Raw genomic sequence first — 20,522 nt, forward strand, 5'->3', positions numbered from 1 at the left:
ATAAAATCTTTAAAAATAAATAAATAAATACTTTTCATCAGATTTCCTCAAGAATGTTAAGATTTGGAGATATATATATATGTGTGTATATATATATATAAATACACACATACTCACATATAGACATATACACACACATACATATAGACAGACACGTATATGTGTATATATACATATATATTTGCAGTATAGTTATAAAGTGTCATTAAATGGGAACAAAGGGATCTGACATTGAAAAGTTTACAGAAGGGGGACACCTGGGTGGCTCAGTCAGTTGAGCATCTGCCTTTGGGTCAGGTCATGATCTCAGGGTCCTGGGATAGAGCCCCAAGTGGAGAGCCTGCTTTTCCCTCTCCTCCCCACTCACATGCTCTCTCTCACTATCTCTGTTCCTATCTCTGTGTCTCTCGCAAAATATAGAAGTAAAGTCTTAAAAAAAAAAAAAAAAAAAAGAGGGGAACCCGGGTGGCTCAGTGGTTGAGTGTCTGCCTTCGGCTCAGGTTGTGATCCCGGGGTCCTGGGATCGAGTCCTGCATCGGGCTCCCTGCATGGAGCCTGCTTCTCCCTCTGCTTGTGTCTCTGATTCTCTCTGTGTGTCTCTCATGAATAAATTAAATCTTTACTTAAAAAAAAAAAAAGCAAAATTTACAGGGTAACTGAACAATGTAGTTGGCCTGTACAAAGAATGGCTGACTGCAATCACAGAGACACTTTTCCACCACAAACATTTCCTGAACGCCTCCCATGTACCCTGGGGCAGATACAAAAAAAAACGACAAAGACGATATATACTGGGGCGGGGCGGAGTGGGTGGTGCTTGCTCACAGTGTGATGAAGACAGAACCAAGTAAACAAATGATGGTAAGGCAGGAGACTTGCCCAAGTGGGGAATGATTAACATGCGGAGACCACAGTTAACACTCAGCCCGAGGGAGGGGCCCCTTTCAGGAGACAGGCCTGGCCTGCCCTCACCTCCCCTACGGTGGCCTCTTCTCTGCTGGCCTCTCCCACCCTTCTCAGTCCAAACAGGCATCCCAGCAGACGTGCATGTACAGTTAGAAGATTCTGTCCACAAGGACCCACCTGAACTAACATTCAGGAGAAAAGCATCGAAAGTTCTGTTCTGCCCTTCACATCTTCACTTTTACTTATTTGGTATTCTCCTGCTTACTTTCATTTTTTTAAAAGATTTTATTTATTAATGAGAGATATATAGAGAGAGGCAGAGAAAGAAAAGCGGGCTTCATGCAGGCAGCCCGACGTGGGACTCGATCTTGGGACTCCAGGATCATGCCCTGGGCCAAAGGCAGGCACCAAACCGCTGAGCCACCCAGGGATCCCTCCTGCTTACTTTCAAAGTGTGTTAAAGTACTCCTCTTTGAGAGGGGGGGTGACTAGCTACTCTAAGTATCCCAAATCCTTAGTTTCTAGTTAAAGCACTGAGACCTGTATATGGAACAGCTCCCAGTACCATATAATCCCATGTGACCCCCAAGCCCCACAGAAAAACAGACTTCTCATTGAGATTCCTCATCCAGATCTATGATGGTCCTATAAATCCGATACAATGCAGCGAAGTTCACTGAAAGGGTAACAGTCATAGGTCTGTACACATTGCAGAGAAAGCAAATTATTTTTAAGCTAGCCTTCAACACTTGAGAATTATGCAAAGGAACAGATGAGTGCATTTATAATCCACAAGAAAACCTCTCAGGTTCACCTCAGCCTTCTGGGCAACTCAAGACTCTTGCTTTACCTTTGGAAACACTGTGTTTCTAGTTCACCGACAAGCACTTTACAGATTCCCTGGCTTCAGGATTGTTCCCATATCTCAGTATTATGCAGGAAGAGCAGAAAGCTGCCTCTAGTTTACCACTTTACAAAACATCCAGGTATCTACATGTTAGTGTCTCCAAGGACAATGCCAATTTTCACATAGCCATCCGTTCAGGACACGGTAACGGAGGTGTTAACACTATTGATAGTGTTCCATAGTTAAGACTGTTTTGTTTATTTTCTATTCCAGTGAGTTTTTGGGGGGGAGAAAAAAGATGCTCATTATAAAGCATTCGGAGCAGTTCAGAAAAGCACAAAGAAATGTAAAAATCATCTAAAATCCTAATAAACAGCTTCAACATAAGGTGAACATTCCAGACATATGTGCAAATATGGATAAAAGGCTAGCTACAAGAATACCCCAGGGACTGAAATAATTTAAACAAAAGTGAGATCTTATTACAGTGCTATTTTAATTTAAAAATAGTAAATAAGGGACGCCTGAGTGGCTGAGTGGTTGAGCGTCTTCCTTTGGCTCAGGTCATGATCCCGGAGTCCTGGAATCGAGTCCCGTGTCGGGCTCCCTGCATGGAGCCTGCTTCTCTCTCTGCCTGTGTCTCTGCCTCTCTCTCTGTGTGTCTCTCATGAATAAATAAAAATATTTTAAAATAAATAAATAAATAATAGTAAATAAAATTGTTTGATATTGACAGAAAAAAATTGAACAAAAAAGTTCACGAACACAGGATATTTCTTCAACGTGATAATTATCCCCAAAAGATCATCTAAAGAGTAAAGATTAACTTCTCCTTAAGAATCTTTGCTAGTGGGATCCCTGGGTGGCGCAGCCGTTTAGCGCCTGCCTTTGGCCCAGGGCGCGATCCTGGAGACCGGGGATCGAATCCCACGTCGGGCTCCCGGTGCATGGAGCCTGCTTCTCCCTCTGCCTGTGTCTCTGCCTCTCTCTCTCTCTCTCTCTCTCTGTGATGACTATCAAAAAAAAAAAAAAAAAAGAATCTTTGGTAGTGAATTTCCAAAGACACTTCTAAAACATTAAGACATTAAGAGATTCAGGGCACCTGGGTGGCTCAGTGGTTGAGCATCACTTAGGTCGTGATCCCGGGGTCCTGGGATCGAGTCCCTCATCGAGCTCCCTCCCCATAGGAAGCCTGCTTCTCCCTCAGCCTATGCCTCTGACTCTCTCTCTCTCTCTGTCTCTCATGAATAAATGAATAAAATCTTGAATAAATACATAAAACATTAAGAGATTAGTATTTTAATGTATTAAAAATTACATGTTTGGGGGCACCTGGCTGGCTCAGTCAGTTAAGTGTCTGATTCTTGATTTCGGCTCAGGTTATATCTCAGGATCAAGATATCGAGCCCTGAGTCGGTCTCCATGCTCAGTGGGGAGTCTGTTTGAGATTCTCTCCCTCTCCCTCTGTTCCCCCACTCCCCACTCATATGCTCCCCCACAGGCTCTATCTCTCTCTCAAATAAATTAACTTTTTTTTAATTACATGTTTTAATTTTAGAAAGTTTCTCTTCCTCTAGGACTCGCCTCTTTGCTATCTTCCTCTATCCAACCTTGACTTTCCCAATCCATCCTCCCCAACAACCAGAGTGATCTTTTCATGAGGCAAATCAGATCTCCTACCTCTATCCTTTTAAGCCATCAAAATGTCACCAATCCAGACTTCTTGTCACAGCCTCTGTTACCGGCTAAATGTTTGTGTTTCCCCTAACCACCGCCCCCCACAAAGGGGTTGAAGTCCTAATCTGCTGGTAAGTGTTGGTATCTGGAGACGGGCCTCTGGGAGGGAGTTAGATTTATTTTTTTTTTAAGATTTTATTTATTTATCCATGAGAGACACAGAGAGAGAGAGGCAGAGACACAGGCAGAGGGAGAAGCAGAGGGAGAAGCAGGCTCCATGCAGGGAGCCCGATGTGGGACTCGATCCCGGGTGTCCAGGATCACACCCTGGGCCGAAGACAGCGCCAAACCGCTGAGCCACCTGGGCTGCCAGAGAGTCAGGTTTAGATTAGGTCATAAGATTTGGACCCTCATGATGAGATTTGTGGTCTTATACAAGAAAAAGAGAAAGGGGCATTGGGTGGCTCAATTGGTTGGGCATCTGACTCTTGGTTTTGGTTTACATGATGATCTCTGGGTGGTGGGATCAAGCCCCACATCTAGCTCCCCACTCAGTGGGGGGTCTGCATGAAGATTCTCTCCCATTGCCCCTCCCCCTCCCTCTCTCTCAAATAAATAAATAAATCTTTAAAAGAAAAAAAAAAAGAGTAAGAGCGAGATCTCTCTCCAGGCTCATGCTCCTAGGAAAGATCATGTGAGGACACGTGGAGAAGGCAGCTGCCAATAAGCCAGGAGGAGGGCCCCCACCAAAAGCCACGTCTGTCAGCACCCTGATCTTCATCTCTGTAGTCCCCAGAACTGTGAGAAACAAATGTCTGGTTGTTCAAACCACCTAGCCTATGGCATTTTGTCTTAGAGCACAAGCTGGGCTAAAAACAGCCTCCAAGTCGTACATGAATTGAACCTGCTGCCCTCTCCAAACTCAACTTCTCCTGGTCTCTTTCCAAGCTCACATCCTGGAGCCACACTGGCCTTTCTTTGTTGCTCCTGAGAGACCCCACCAAGCGCATTTCTGCTCTAGAGCCTTTGTTTGCGCTTCCTTGCCTAGACCACAGAGCCAAGCTTCTGCTTAGATTTCTCTTTCTATCTAAAGCAGGAAGCATCCCTTGAGGTGGCAACCAGGAAGTGATGGCCTCAGGAGAGAGTCAAGTTTAAGTGAAAGCTAGGACACGGAGTCCAGCTGAGCATTTTGCTTATCATGAGGCAGACGTTTCAGAGAGCAGAGTGCAGGGGTATGAAAAGGTAGGGTTGGTGGGTTGTGTGGTTGGGCTAAGGGAAGCTGAGAGAAGGAACACAGCTCAACACAGCAAAGGACCTTGTATCCATGGCTCTCTCTTTTTAACTTTATTATTATCATTACTATTGATAAGACGGCAGCAGGGATGTTGTTATTACTACAATGAAAAGATGTTGGCGTGAGTGCCACAGTGAAAAAATATCACTGGGGGAGAAAGTTCTCAGTTCTCAGTGGATGGTGGCTTTCAGTTTACCCTCTCCTCTTTCCGCCATTGGCACAAATCCCAAACCCCAGCCTTTCCTCCCAATGTGAGAACCTGGCAATGTTTCTGGGCACGATGGGTTTAGCTGGCTACAAAACTGACAGAAGAATTGGCTCTGCACCTCAGAGTCAGCTGTGGGCCGGATGGATTATGTGTCTGAGGAGGCCCTGGCCTGGTGCTGGGGAGACCGTGGGCTGACCTTGTGGTCCGGGCTCACAGGCAGGCTCCTAGGACGCCTACTGGGATGGTCTTAGTGCATCCAGGCTGGCAGGCAAGGTCAAGGCATACTCAGCCTGATGGGCAAGGGGTTGAGACAGGGCATAATCCAGCTCCCAGCCTGGAGATCCTAGAAGGACCTTTCGAAGCACGGTTTCGTCTAGACAGGCCCTGCCAGGGAGAGTGCTCTACACTGTGAAGGATCCTCCCCTCCTGGCAGGGTGCCCTAGGGCCTCAGAGGTGGGGTTTATTGAACTTCTGTTTACAATGCAGAGTATACAAAATCCACACTCTTTTCAGGGACAGATGCCACTTTTTAACCCTCTATTAAAAAACAGCACCAACAAGGGGCACCTTGGCTGGCTCAGTCAGTAGAGCAGGGGAGTGGCTCTTGATCTCGAGGACTCGAGTTCGTGCCTCAGGTTGGGTGTAGAGTTTACTTAAAAGTAAAATCTTGGGATGCCTGGGTGGCTCAGTAGTTGAGTGTCTGCCTTTGACTCAGGATGTGATCCCGCGGTTCAGGGATCAAGTCCCATATCGGGCTCCCTGTGGGGAGCCTGCTTCTCCCTCTGCCTATGTCTCTGCCTCTTTCTATGTGTCTCTCATGAATAAATAAATAAAATATGTTTTAAAAATAAAATCTTTAGGGGGCAGCCCCGGTAGCACAGTGGTTTAGCGCCGCCTGCAGCCAGGGCCTGATCCTAGAGACCCGAGATCGAGTCCCATTGCGGGTTCCCTGCATGGAGCCTGCTTCTCCCTCTGCCTGTGTCTCTGCCTCTCTCTCTCTCTCTCGCTCTGTATCTCTCATGAGTAAATAAAATAAAAATCTTTAAAAAAAAATTAAAAAATAAAAAAAAATCTTAAAAATAAAATAAAATCTTTAAAAGTAAACAAACAAAACCAGAAACCCTGATAAAGCAAAGACTGATTAAAAGCATCTTATGTGTCAGAAATTTTTCAAACAGGATTTTAACTCATTTCATCTAGGTCCCCACAGAGCCCTCGCTCTATATTTGGTATATTTGGTATTATTGCCTTGCTTCAGTGATAAGGAAACTGTGCTTTGGAGGGGGAGATCACAGCTATTGCCTGAGGTCCCCAATCCACTAGAAAGCAGAGGAGATTCCAGACACAGCTCTGTTGAATTGGAGCTCAGCCTCATCAGTATTCACCTGCCCCTGTGTTCACTGCCTCTACTGCAATGGATCAACTGCACGGAAGTCAGAAGACAGGTGGGGTTTGGTTTCTACTGCTGTTTTCCTTATGGCTTCTTTTAACAGAACTCAGGAGGGCTTTGGTTGAACCAAATGTTAGGGAGTCATGTTAGTAAAGCTCTTTCTGAGCAGTATGAAAAAGGTAAATGCCATAGCTCTCTCTTCCAGCCATCCAAGATGCCAAAAGAAAAGAAGGCTAAAGGGAAGAAGGTGGCCCTGAACCCTACTGTCCTGAAGAAGCCATTAAAGTGTCAATCCTCTGCTTGAGAAAAAGTCCAAGTATTTTGGCCTCAGACAGGACAACCAACCCAAAAGGACATCACCCTGCTTTGTCAGATGGCCCCACTACATCCAGCTGCAGCAGAAAAGGGCTATTCTGTATAAATGTCTAAAAGTGCCTCCCACAATTAACCAGTTCACACAGGCCTTGGACCTCCAAACTGCTACATAGCTGCCTAAGCTGGCCCACAAATACAGACCAGAGACAAGGTGAGAGATGAAGCAGAGACTGTTGGCTGGGGCTGAGAAGAAAGCTGCCAGCCAAGGGGATGTCCCCACTAAGAGGTCGCCTGTCCTTCAAGCTGGGGTTAATACTGTCACTCCTTTAGTGGAAAACAAGAAGACTCAGCTGGCAGTGATCACACATGATCCCACCAAGCTGGTTATCTTCCTGCCTGCCCTGCATCATAAGATGGGGGCTCCCTACTTACTGCATGGCTCTGGCATCTGTCTGGCCCACGGGAAGACCTGCACCACTGTTGTCTTCACACAGGTTAACTGGAAAGACAAAGGAGCTCTGGCTAAGCTGGTGGAAGCCATCAGGACCAATTACAACGAAGGATATGGTATGATCCACCAGGGACGCAACATCCCAGGTCCAGAGTTATCAGCTCACATTGCCAAGTTGGAAAAGGCAAAGGTTAAAGAACTGGTCACCAAACTGGGCTGAGTGTATGCTGTTGAATTCTCTGCACATAAAAGTCAGAAAAAGTTCTCTTTCCAGAAAAAAAGGAAATGCCACAAATGCCATCTGACTCCAGCTGTGGGCTAGCTAATGAGAATCCTTGATGTTAATGTGATCTGATGTCTAACTGAACTCCGGAGCACCCTTTCCCTAAACCAGTACTTTAAGAAAAAAACACTTTAATAGGTTAAAAATTGGACTAAGTAAAAACATTCTCATCTCACGTGCAAGGAAGGGAACCTGAGGTGACAGAGACCCAGGGGACTCTGGCAGGAGACATGGGTCCTCCAGGGAACCAGAGGGGCCTCTGGCACTGCGTGAATTGCTTTAAAAAATTATCACCAGAATCCTATAGTCTGATGAATGCAGTATCCCTGATCAGCATAGATTAAAGTTGTTGAAGAGGCTCCTAGACTTTCAAAGAATCCTCAGACTTGAAAGGGCCCTTAGAAAAACATTGCAAGCAGATAGTTTTCCAGAGCAGTCATAAATTAGCGAAGGCTTTGTAAACAAAGGACACTGGGCCTGGGAAAGGCACTTCGAGGAGGTGCACAACCCAAGCTGAAGATGTGGCTGGCAACTCTTATGTTCCTATGGGACTTCTGCTAAATTTCTCTGATGACAAGAATTACCTGAGGCCCTCTCTGAGATGCTGGTTGGGGAGGGGTCTGAGAAGGGTCAGGGAGTGGATGTCTTGAGAACACACCTCCCTAAGTGAGGCTCATTACCAAGGAGGCCCGGGAAATTGTATGCTTCCTTCTTTATTTTCTTCATTTTTAAAATATTTTATTTATTTTTTGAAAGAGAGAGAGAGCATAAGCAGGGGAAGCGTAGAGGGAGAGGGAAAAGCAAGCTCCCCACTGAGCAAGAAGCCCCTTGAGGGGTCATGCTGGGCAGACGCTTAGCCTACTGAGTCACCCAGATGCCCCTTAGGGACATTTTTTCAGCTCTGACACAAGACAGAAAGATCACCATTTTGAAGGCAGGTAAAACATTCAAAAGGTCAGAAAATAATTCTCTCCATTTGTACAATGTTGTCTTTGCTTTGCGAAAGAAAAGATCAGGTCCCATCATTCTCTTTCTTGTATTTATTTACATATATTTGCACATATACATATAATTTGTATTTAATTGTTTTTATATACATGATAGTTGTTTATTTACCCAAACCATACAGGAGATCATAAAAAATTAACCAAAACACGGGGGGATCCCTGGGTGGCTCAGCGGTTTAGTACCTGCCTTCAGCCCAGGGTGTGATCCTGGAGTCCCGAGATCAAGTCCCACATCGGGCTCCCTGCACAGAGCCTGCTTCTCCTTCGGCTTTTCCCTCTGCTTCTCCCTCTGCCTGTGTCTCTGCTTCTCTCTCTCTGTGTATGTCTCTCATGAGTAAATAAATAAAAATCTTAAAAACAAAACAAAACAAAACCACGGGGCACCTGAGAGGTTCAGTCATTAAGCATTAAGCATCAGGCTCCTGATTTCAGCTCAGGTCATGATCTCAGCATGAGATTGAGCTCCACCTGAGCATAGAGGCTGCTTAAGATTCTCTCTCTCCCTCTCCTGGCTTGTGCACGCATGTGTGCACTCACATACTCTCTCTCAAAAAAATAAATTGGTAAAATACAATGAAATTGTCACCATCCAGAGTAAACTACTATTAGTAACTAGATGAGCATCCTTCCAGGTACTTCTATGCAGGTAAGCATGTAGATATCATATACAACTTTGCATACCTGGGGCCATACTAGGCATGCACTTTTGCGACCTTTATTTCTGTGTGAGAATATTGCTTGACTTTTTTCATAGCAATATAGATCTATATCATCATGTTTCTAACTGCATGATATTCCATTTGTGTGAATATACTATAATTTGCTGAAAAAAATACTTTTATTTAAAGTTCTTTTTTAAGAACTGGTATAGACGGGCACCTGGGTGGCTCAGTCAGTTAAGCAGCTGCCTTCAGCTCAGGTCATGATCTCTGGGTCCTGAAATCCAGAGCCTCATGTCTGGCTCCTCACTGAGCAGGCAGTCTGCTTCTCCCTCTCCCTCTGCCCCTCCCTCCCCACTCATGTGTGCGTGTGTACTCTCTCTCTGTCAAATAAGTAAAATCTTAAAAAACAAAACAAAACAAAACCTGGTATAGAGGCCAAGAAAAAAAATCAGGTGGATGAAACTCCTAAGATTTATTTCACAAAGATGATGAGGAAGTAAGTTGCTTGTAAAACTCAAGCAGAATTTATAAGACGCGTAAAATGTAGATAGTAAGTTAGTAACCTGTAAGATATGTTAAACAGAATGAATGCACCACTTGCATGTTAAATATAGATGAAAACATTTAAACAGATGAGTTAGGTGTTACTTAGAAAGGGATGGAAAGGGGCACCTGGGTAGCTGGATGGCTCAGTTGGTTAAGCATCTGAGTTCTACTCAGGTCATGATCCTAGAGTCTTGGGATGGAGCCCTACATCAGGCTCCCTGCTCAGGTGGGGAGTCTGCTTCTCCCTCTCCCTCTGCCCCTCCTCCTGCTCATGCTCTGTCTTAAATAAATAAATAAAGTCTTTTAAAAAAAGGGAAGATGGAAGGACAAAATAAATTTTGCATACTAATAATTTTTAATAAAACACTAGTAAATTTAATAGATACCTAGTTTATAATTGTATTTATTTACATATAATATATATGTAATATATAACATAAAATATTTTATAACTTACCATTTATATTGTTAAAAAGATTTCCCATTTAACAAAATATTAGTACTATATAATAAATTCTGGTTCATGTTCTCTCCAGATTGGCAGTTATATTACCACTAAATTGGCCACCCCATTGGTGACACTCCTTATGTCCAATTCTGGCCACTTAAAGTTATCATGGACTCATCCCATAATATGGGCTTAGAAAAGCCAATTGAAGGTGAAAACTTAAAAACTTTTACTTCTGTGCACCTGGGAGCCCCTCTGCAGTCCTGTCTCCCCAGGGACTCCCCAGTCTGTCAGAATACTTACAGAGCTCACATCAGCAGCCAAACCTCCTCACACTGAATCTCATAGACTTACAGCAGTAGTGTTCAAACTTTAGGGCATCAGAGACTCCTGGAGGGCTGGTTAAAGCAGATCTCTGGGTCTCACCCTTAGAGTTTCTGCTTCAGTCAGTGTGAGTTGAGGCCCAGGAGTATGCCTATTATGTCTTTCTGTCTTCCTTCCTTCCTTCCTTCCTTCCTTCCTTCCTTCCTTCCTTCCTTCCTTCCTTCCTTCCAGAAGGAGAGGGAGAGTGGGCAGGCTGGGCTGGGCAAGAATGCAATGCAGAACAGGACATGGGGTTTGATCTCATAACCCTAAGATTATGATCTGAGTCCAAACCAAGAGCCAGACACTTAACCAACTGGTCCACCCAGGTGCCCCAAGTATGCATTTCTATCAAGTTTTGAGCCAGCCCATACTTGGTTTCTCTGACTGATCTAGTTCTATCTACCATCTAGTTGCTAAAGTATTTTGATTCTTGTTCTAAGTCTTGGGAAAGTACCTTGCTTTCTTGTCAAATTTGTTATGTTGAGCTAAAGCCATCAGAAGCACAAATTCAAGTTTACGAAGATTCTACCAAAGTGTGTTGACAAGGGGAGGTGGGGGGGGATGGGATGACTGGGTGATGGGCACTGAGCAGGACACTTGACGAGATGAGCACTGAGTGTTATACTATATGTTGGCAAATCAAACTCCAATAAAAAAAATATATAACAAAATAGGGGATCCTTGGGTGGCTCAGCAGTTTAGCGCCTGCCTTTGGCCCAGGGTGTGATCCTGGAGTCCCGGGATCGAGTCCCACGTCAGGCTCCCTGCATGGAGCCTGCTTCTCCCTCTGCCTGTGTCTTTGCCTCTCTCTCTCTGTGTCTCTCATGAATAAATAAATAAAATCTTTTAAAAAATTGAAAAAGGGGCTGAGTGAAGTAAGTCAGTCGGAGAAGGACAAACATTATATGTTCTCATTCATTTGGGGAATATAAATAATAGTGAAAGGGAATATAAGGGAAGGGAGAAGAAATGTGTGGGAAATATCAGAAAGGGAGACAGAACGTAAAGACTGCTAACTCTGGGAAACGAACTAGGGGTGATAGAAGGGGAGGAGGGCGGGGGGTGGGAGTGAATGGGTGACGGGCACTGGGGATTATTCTGTATATTAGTAAATTGAACACCAATAAAAAATAAATTTAAAAAAATAAAAAATAAAAAAATAAAATAAAAAAATAATAAAATAAAAATAAATAAATAAATAAATAAATAAATACACATGAGAAGTCTTGCAAAAAAAAAAAAAATAATTGAAAAAGGGGATCCCTGGGTGGTGCAGCGGTATGGCGCCTGCCTTTGGCCCAGGGCACAATCCTGGAGACCCAGGATCGAATCCCATGTCGGGCTCCGGGTGCATGGAGCTTGCTTCTCCCTCTGCCTGTGTCTCTGCCTCTCTCTCTCTCTGTGACTATCATAAATAAATAAATAAAAATTTAAAAAAAAAATTGAAAAAGGAAAAATGTATGAAATAAAATTAAATCTTAAAAATGTGCTGACAGAGTTAGTTATTTTAGTTAACTAGACTTAAGCACTGAAATTGACTTTTTTGAATCTCAATAATTATATTTCAAATATCAATATCAAAAATTAGGAGTAATTATAATCAAATAATTATGCATATTATTAAAATCAATAATTTTAAAGATATCAATATAATTATGATTAAGTGAAGGAAATTCTGTCCAGGATGTTTTGTCTAATCTTGCTATACAACTATATTACTTCCAAACAAATCAAAATTTGGCTAAACTGGAAACTGCTGTCACCGACCACTCTGTTGATAAAAACGTGATGGGGCACCTGAGTGGCTAAGGGGTTGAGCCTCTGGCGTAGCCTCTGGCTCAGGTCATGATCCCAAAGTCCTGGGTTCGAGTCCTGCATCAGGCTCCCCACAGGGAGCCTGCTTCTCCCTCTATGTCTCTGCCTCTCTTTCTCTGTGAGATAAATGAATATGAATAGATAAAATCTTTTTTTTTTAAGTGATAAAAGACCAAAAAATAGAGCTCCAATGATGACACCCCTTCCAAGCACAAGCTACTTGCAAATTCTCTATCTCAATCTTAGCAGGCTAATGGGAATCATAAAATAAGCTGTCTCTAGGTTTCCGCACACAGTCACAGCACCAGGCACCCAAATCAGGCAGCATGCATAGCAGCATAACTGCTGAGTATAATTAAGACCGAACTCCTAGCTGGGGAAGAGCGCTGATCCATGTAGATTTTCTCAGGCAGTGCAGTGCTTAGCCTGTAGAGTACTTGGAACCATTACTGGACCGCAAGTGACTGGAATAGGTGAAGGAGGAAGTGTTAGAGAGATAAGCAGGTGGTGGTGAGGAAAAAGGATGGTAAGTACAGAGAATCCTTTTAAGAAACCTGGCTGTAAAAAGTAAGAGATAGGGATCTGGCTTGGAAAGCACCTAGTCATCTTCTTATTCCCAGGTTCTGGATTCTTTTAAACATGCAGGAGTATGATTAAATTTCTGTTTTAGAACCTAGCTTCAGGATTACTCATCTATGTGCTCTACTTAACAATGTCCAGACATCTCAAATTTCCAGAGATAAGCCAGATGGCCACCACTTTGTCTTGTTGATTTCACGAGTAAACCACGTGCTCTATATTTGCTTGGAAAACATGTCAGACTATAGTTAATGCATTCAAAAGTTTGAATAAACCCTTCTTATTTTTTATTTTTCTTTCACTTAAGTGGTATACCAATTTGTCATGATGAAAGCTTGCTTGAATTGCTAAAATAACAAAGTCTTTGAAATAAGTATTTGGAGTGATGGTCTTATATTTTAAATACTTAGGAAAATATGGAATTATTGTGTGGATACCAACAATACTATTTGTCTGAATCTTTATAGATAGACAGCCAAGGTGCTTGAATCCCTACATGCTAAAATAATTCCAAGTAAATATACTTGCATAAGTTTAAGGGCTAACAAACACATTATTTACATTTAGGCTGTTTGAGGACATTAAGAGTAGAATAACTATACCAGATAAACTCTGTATTTATAGGTATTTAACATTTGTTTTAAAGATTTTATTTATTTATTTGAGAAAGAATGAGAGACCACAAGCAGGGGGAGTGGCAGAGGGAGAAGGAGAAAGCTCCTTCCCCTCTGAGCAGGGAGCCTGACTCAGGGCTTGATTTCAGGACCCTGAACCATGACCTGAACTGAAGAAGTAAGACACTTAACCAACTGAGCCACCCAGGCACCCCAGTATTTAACATCTTAACAGCAAAAATGGCACATTTTCTTAAAAAGACCTCATGAATTTTAAATATTTCATATGCTCTAATAACTTCTCATAGTCAAGCAGGTTAAGATATAAAACTGAAATGGAAGACTATCTTATCCAGAAACTCAGGAGCCAGAAACTGACAGGCTAGCACCATGGCATCCTGGATGCAGGCCACCGCGTTCCCAGGGAACCTTGAGGAAACATGGCAGAAACAAACACCAGAAGCCAGTGAAGCACTGGGCTGACAGAGCACAGCTATGAAGTCAGACAGGCCTGTGTTTGAACAAGCCCCTGTTCTGCTACTTCTTAGGTTTAAGCCATAACCATCAGCCAACTGTTCTTGACCTACGCAACTGGCAAGTGTGACTTGAGCAGCTTCCCTGCCTCTGTGTCTTCATCTATGAAGTGATGGTATGTGTTCCCCACAACATTCACATGTTGAAGTCCTGTCCCTTGTTATCTCAGAATGGGATCTTATTTAAAGACAGGGTCTTTACAGAGTTAGTCAAGTTAAAGTGAGGTCTTCAGCATGGGCCCTAATCCAATACAGTGGTGTCTTTATAAAAGGGGGAAATTTGGATACAAAGACAGACACACACACAGGCAAGACAGACATCTACAAGTCAAGGAGTGATGCCCAGAACAGACCTTCCCCTCACAACCTTCAGAAGGAAACAGGTCTGCCCACAGCTGGACTTCACACTTCCAGCCTCCAGAACTGAGACAAGAAATTTCCATCATGGAAGCCAGCTGGTTTGAGGTACTTTGTTGTACGGCTCTAGGAAACCAACACATATCAGGAGTATAATTGGACCTGCACCTCGCAGGGTGGGACAATGCAGATAAAACACTCATCACTGTACCAACTACATTAGAGTGAGAACTCAAATAAATAAAAAGCTTTCATCGTTGCCACTATAGCTTGATGCTTCACCTGTAATACTAGAATCACAGTGGGATTCTCACCACACACAAGAACTTTCCTCTAGCCTGGTGCAGCACCTCCAGGGCCTACACTATACAGTCTCCACTCTGCAAGTTCCCTTCCCCACTTTGCTCATGTGGCCAGCAATTTTCATTCTCAGGTTGCTTCTCAAATATCACCTTCCCCAGGAGGCCCTCCTCACATAGTCACCACCTCAGGCCTTCTGCTCCCATCCACACAAGTGGTAGGTACAGCAGTGCACTGCTTCCACAGCAGTGCAGTTACTGATTCCAAATTAGACTCCCAGGCCCCCCAGGGATGAGCCTTTTATCCCTCTAAATTTCCCTTAGGTGTGCTGCTTGAGATGCTCATTAAACGTTTGAGGAAACAATCCCTTCACCACAGGTAAGGAAAGTGGCCACATATACCATCTATAAACAAGCCCATGCTCTAAACTAGCTCTTTCTAGTTTAACGGTTCTCTAAAGTATGGTCTGGAAATTAAGTATGGTCTGGCTGGGAACTTGTTAGAAATGCATACTCCTGGGCCTTATCCCACACTGACTGAGGGGTGAGACCCAGGGACCTGCTTGAATCAGTCCTCCAGGAGTTTCTGATGTCCTAAAGTGTGAGCACTACTACTGTGGACCTATGCGATTCAGTGTGAGGAGGTCTGGCTGCTGGCATGAGCTCCCTAAGTGTTCCGACAGACTGGGGAGCCCCTGGGGAGACAGGATGACAGAGAGACTCTCAGGTGCATAGAAGTAAAAGTGTTTAAGTTTCCACCTTCAGCTGGCTTTCCTTTTTTTTTTTTTTTTTAATTTTATTTATTTATGATAGTCACACACACACAGAGAGAGAGAGAGAGGCAGAGACACAGGCAGAGGGAGAAGCAGGCCCCATGCAGGGAGCCCGACGTGGGATTCGATCCCAGGTCTCCAGGATCGCGCCCTGGGCCAAAGGCAGGCGCTAAACCGCTGCGCCACCCAGGGATCCCTCAGCTGGCTTTCCTAAGCCTGTATTATGGGGTGAGTCCATGATAACTCTGAGATCCCTAAATCACCTAACAATGAGAAGAAGCTATATCTAAGAAGTGAAGCTCTGCTCAGATTCACATACTTCCAGAAGACTAATGATCAGAAACCTCAGGTCAAGGAACAGGAGGAGATACAGGAACCCTCCTCCACCCATGCTAGGCATTAGATGCTAACGGACCCTAACATTCTTGCTTGGACAGGACCTAAGAATCCTTAACTCCAGGCAGTCACCATCAATGGATCAGAACAAGCTCTTGATGGGGCAGCCCGGGTGGCTCAACGGTTTAGCGCCGCCTTCGGCCCAGGGTGTGATCCTGGAGTCCCAGGATCGAGTCCCACATCGGGCTCCCTGCATGGAGCCTTGCTTCTCCCTCTGCCTGTGTCTCTCCTCTCTCTCTCTCTCTCTGTGTCTCTCATGAATAAATAAATAAAATCTTAAAATAAAAAAAAAAAAAAGAACAAGCTAACAAGCTCTTGAGAAACATCTGCTACTATCCTGAGTTTAGGAGTTAAGTATCCAAGCTCTGTAGAGTTAGTATAACTCAGTATATACAGTCAGCTGTTACTAGAGGAATCTCACTGAAGTTGGGGATCAGGGTCTGTGCAACCTTGGGAAAATCACTTAAAATCTGTGAATCTCAGAGATTTTATTTGTAAATAACACCTTTCCTTTCAGGGTTGTTTTGAGGTTAAACAATATGGGTAAAAGCACCTTGCCCAGTGCCTAGCAAATAAAAAGCTCCTAATAAATGCTTGCTGGATCTGAAACTAAGATGATGTGAGATGCTCTGGAAAAAATCCTTGCCACCCAAGTTCACCTGAGGCTAAGTCACCCCAGGAAACCAAGCTTAAGTTTTTACACAGTTAAGAGCTTTGGAGCAAGGCTCTGTCTTGGGCAAACTAACTGACATCAAAGGACCTGTGGTCAGTAGTACAGGGAATCAGAACCAGAGAAGTGTTTATTAGAAGGGGCTTGTTCGAGTCACAAAGAGCCTTCCCCCCTCCTACAGACAATGAATGCCAGTACCATCCCCCTTTGCCACACCCCACACTGCTCCTCTAATTCATTTGACAAAATCAATAGATCCTACCCAGAAGTCTAGTTTCAGGAAAACTGCTGGACTCTTGGTAAGCATCTGTCTTCTTATGTTTGGAAACTTTAAGAGCTCCATAGAGAACATCTCAGCAAACAGAACTCACTCCAAGCCCTGTCAGCTTAGTGGAAACCAAGGGCTTCCCCACAAGTGTCCCCATTTGGACAACTAGACTCCGAGAGAGTGTGCCTAGTTCTTGCTATATATACTTTAGCTCATTTAGCGTCACATTGACCCTCTCTTTCACAGATGATGGATCTGAACTCAGAAACATTAAGGCATGTGCAGGAACACTGGGATTTGCTCTCTGCTACCCTGGCGTGTGCCATTCACACTCTATTAAACTCAAGCTCTGACAAAGAGCTAGAATCTACCCAGGCAGGGGTTTTAAGCTCAAACAGACAGGAATTATGAAACAAGCACATGAAAAAAAAAAATTCCACCCTCATTCCAGTGGACCACGTACTGGCCTATAATCAGGGGTTAAAGTATAACTAAGAGCAAACACATCCCAGCATCTGTCAAAATAAAATGTAATGCCCTGTAAATCTCATTTAATTCCTACTTAAAATTGAATCAGTAAATAGATAATACTCACTCTTAGTTCTTTCACTAAAAGCTTGTACATAATTAATCTTTGGAAGCCAGTGCAACCGATGTCTTTAATATTTTCAGCAAAGTGCTTACCACAGTTACATAATTCTGCTACCTCAAAGATAATGGAAAAAAACAGGACTTGCTAGAATGACCTATAACCCCAGGCACTAAAATACCTTGCCAAGCATTTATTCTGAACCACAGGAGTTAGATTTATATGCTCTGGCCAGGAAGGAGCTCAAATTAATTCTCATCCAATCATGGCAAAGTTATACATGTCAATTCAGACCACAAATGCATGTATGATGTCTCTGCTCCTTGGTAAATACCATGTTACAAGGAAATTTTCTGATATTGAACAGTTCCTCTATCAGCAACATAGAAAAGGGTGCCCTTGACTACCTCTAAGATGTGAAATCATTTACATCGAACTTTAGGTAGAGGAAAGCCAGTAACCAGGTTGATGAGAGAAAAAAGCAAGTACCTGGAAAAGCAGGCTGCCTGCCAGCGCACGTCTGTGCTCTGTGGAATGCTCGTGCCAGGAGGTACAGCCGAAGGGCCAATCCCACTCGCAGGGAGACGATAATAACGTGGTACTCCGCACCCTGAAAAAGACAGAGTGGTTAAAAATCCAACATACTTCCAGCACAGTAAGATCTTGGGAAGTGCACTGAAGTTCACATACTGTGTGATTCAGCCATTTATAACATGGCTTTTAATATACTTACAGAGTTAAGCAACCATCACCAAAATCCATTTTAGAGCATTCTCATTACTTCAAGAAAGAAACCATGGGCCACCTGGATGGTACCATCAGCTAAGCCTCCGACTCTTGATTTTGGCTCGAGGGTCACGGAATGGCGCTCCACGTTGGGCTCCACGCTCAGTGGGAGTCTGCTTGAGATTCTTTCCCCCAACCCTGCACACTTCTCTTTCTTTCTCTCTCTCAAATAAATAAATATTTAAAATTTCAGGTGACAAGAATACTTAGCAGGTGGGAAAATATCTGGAGAAAACCTTTTAAATTACAATTAAATACGCTTAACGTAAAATTTTCCATTTTAAAGTAAACAATAGCGGGGCACCTGGACGACTCAGTCAGTTAAGTGTCTGACTCTTGATTCAGCTCATGTCATGATCTCAGGGTCCTGGGATCAAGCCCTGCTTTGGGCTCAGTACTCAGCAGGGAGTTTGCTTGAGAGTCTCCCTTTCCCTCTGCCCCTCCTCCACTTGTGCATGTGCTCTCTCTCTCTCTCTCTCTCTCTCAAATAAATGGATAAATCGTTTTTAAAAAATAGAGAAAACAGGGCAGCCCGGATGGCCCAGTGGTTTGGCGCTGCCTTCAGCCCAGGGAGTGATCCTGGAGACCTGGGATCGAGTCCCACGTTAGGCTCCCTGCATGGAGCCTGCTTCTCCCTCTGCCTGTGTCTCTGCCTCTCTCTGCCCCTCTCTCTCATTCTCTCTCATAAATAAATAAATAAAATCTTAAAAAAATAAAAAATAAATGAACTGCACAAGGAGTTAAGCTCACTTCTGGGTGAGGCCTGGGCCCCAGGAGCTTCACACAGGGCAGTCATGTCCAGTGGGAGGAAGAATGTGGCTTCTCACCAGTTCTGGGCATACTCTTCTGTTTGCTAGACAAAGTGATATTGTGGTATCTGTGCAAAACACTCCCTACACAATGAAATAGAAATAAAGGATAATGTCAATTTTATTTATACAGGCAGGGGACACATTTCCCTTCTCTTCCAAGCATCAGCAGGAAATGTAGGCACTGGCTAAAGCAACGCCATCTGGACATCCTACAAAGCAAGCAACAGGATTACAGCCCAGCACAGGCATGGTTTCTATTATTACTTCCAAAGATAAATAAATGGCCAGCAAATCAAGATGGGCTTTCTTATGCTTTTGGCCTTACCATGAAATTTTTCTACAGGTATCAGCTCCAAAAAGTGCTTGTTTCTTGTATTGAAACAGGTTGCTTTTTAATTAAATCAGTCTTCCACATTTCTAAAACATCTTGGTTTTAACTTTCTTTGATAATATTCCCAAGGTTTTTGACATGTATAGGAACCACCAACAATCAACCATGTCTAAAATACACCAATATTGACTAGGGCTACTTTTAAATTGAGAAATAGCTTGTGAAAGAACTAAACTATATTCATATGTATAGAGTTTTCAATAGCATTGACAGATACGTAAAATTAATGTCAAGAAACATGAAAAACTTGACAAACTTTTTTTTTTTTTTTTTTTTTTTGGACAAACTTTTAAAAGGGAAATCCAGGGCTGCCCGGGTGGCTCAGCGGTTTAACACCACCTTTGGCCCAGAGTGTGATCCTGAAAACCCAGGATGGAGTCCCACGTTGGGCTCCCTGCATGGAGCCTGCTTCTCCCTCTGCCTGGGTCTCTGCCTCTCTCTCTCTCTCGAATAAATAAATAAAATCTTTAAAATAAAAAATAAACAGTAGTTTATTAAAAGGGGGGGGGGATCCCTGGGTGGCTCAGCGGTTTAGCGCCTGCCTTCGGCCCAGGGTATGATCCTGGAGTCCCGGGATCGAGTCCCACATCAGGCTCCCTGCATGGAGCCTGCTTCTCCCTCTGCCTGTATCTCTGCCTCTCTCTCTCTCTCTCTCTCTCTCGAATAAATAAATAAAATCTTTAAAATAAAAAAAAGGAATAAAAGGGAAATCCATAGGTGGATCAGTATTTTTAAGTTTGAATGTCAATTCCTTTAAACATTTTTTTTTTTTATTTGTGACTATACTGAAACTGAGTTAAGCACTGGCAAGTGTTTGCTGAGCACCTATCATGTCTCAGGCATTGGGGTAAATGTGCACACGGAGAAGCCATTCATTTTTTTTTTTTAAGATTTTATTAAAATGTACATGTGAATGAGAAACAAGACACCAAACTGCTCTGCAAGATTTAGAACTGATTAGTGAAATTTTTTTTAATTTTTTTTAAATTTTTATTTATTTATGATAGTCACAGAGAGAGAGAGGCAGAGACACAGGCAGAGGGAGAAGCAGGCTCCATGCACCGGGAGCCGGACGTGGGATTCGATCCCGGGTCTCCAGGATCGCACCCTGGGCCAAAGGCAGGCGCCAAACCGCTGCGCCACCCAGGGATCCCCTGATTAGTGAAATTAATCAGGAGGAGATAACCCCTGCTAGAATTCACAGAAGGGAGAGTTTGTTAAAAGCTTAATGAAGGATATT

At 43.5% G+C, this 20,522-nt stretch overlaps 1 protein-coding gene, 1 long non-coding RNA gene and 1 pseudogene across 3 annotated transcripts in view; 2 read left to right on the forward strand and 1 right to left on the reverse strand.

Annotated features, from left to right (window-relative positions):
• Positions 1-20,522, reverse strand: part of TJP2 (tight junction protein 2) — a 105,025-nt gene that overhangs the window by 81,080 nt on the left and 3,423 nt on the right. The window contains 1 exon segment of the mRNA NM_001003204.1: positions 17,783-17,903. The gene's annotated coding sequence lies outside the window, so the exon portion shown is untranslated.
• LOC111096756 overlaps positions 1-20,522 on the forward strand; it is a 39,803-nt gene that overhangs the window by 3,445 nt on the left and 15,836 nt on the right. The window contains exons 2-4 of one of the 2 annotated variants that reach the window (XR_005354207.1): positions 13,957-14,057; positions 14,922-14,976; positions 19,022-19,487. This is a non-coding gene — a long non-coding RNA (uncharacterized LOC111096756). Of the gene's footprint in view, positions 1-13,956; positions 14,058-14,921; positions 14,977-19,021; positions 19,488-20,522 lie in introns of those variants that run through there. The other variant, XR_005354208.1, reaches the window with a different exon arrangement.
• Positions 6,531-8,598, forward strand: LOC119875978 (annotated as a pseudogene).

Source organism: Canis lupus, chromosome 1, assembly GCF_011100685.1.
Source record: "Canis lupus familiaris isolate Mischka breed German Shepherd chromosome 1, alternate assembly UU_Cfam_GSD_1.0, whole genome shotgun sequence".
Classification (NCBI taxonomy): Eukaryota; Metazoa; Chordata; class Mammalia; order Carnivora; family Canidae; genus Canis; species Canis lupus.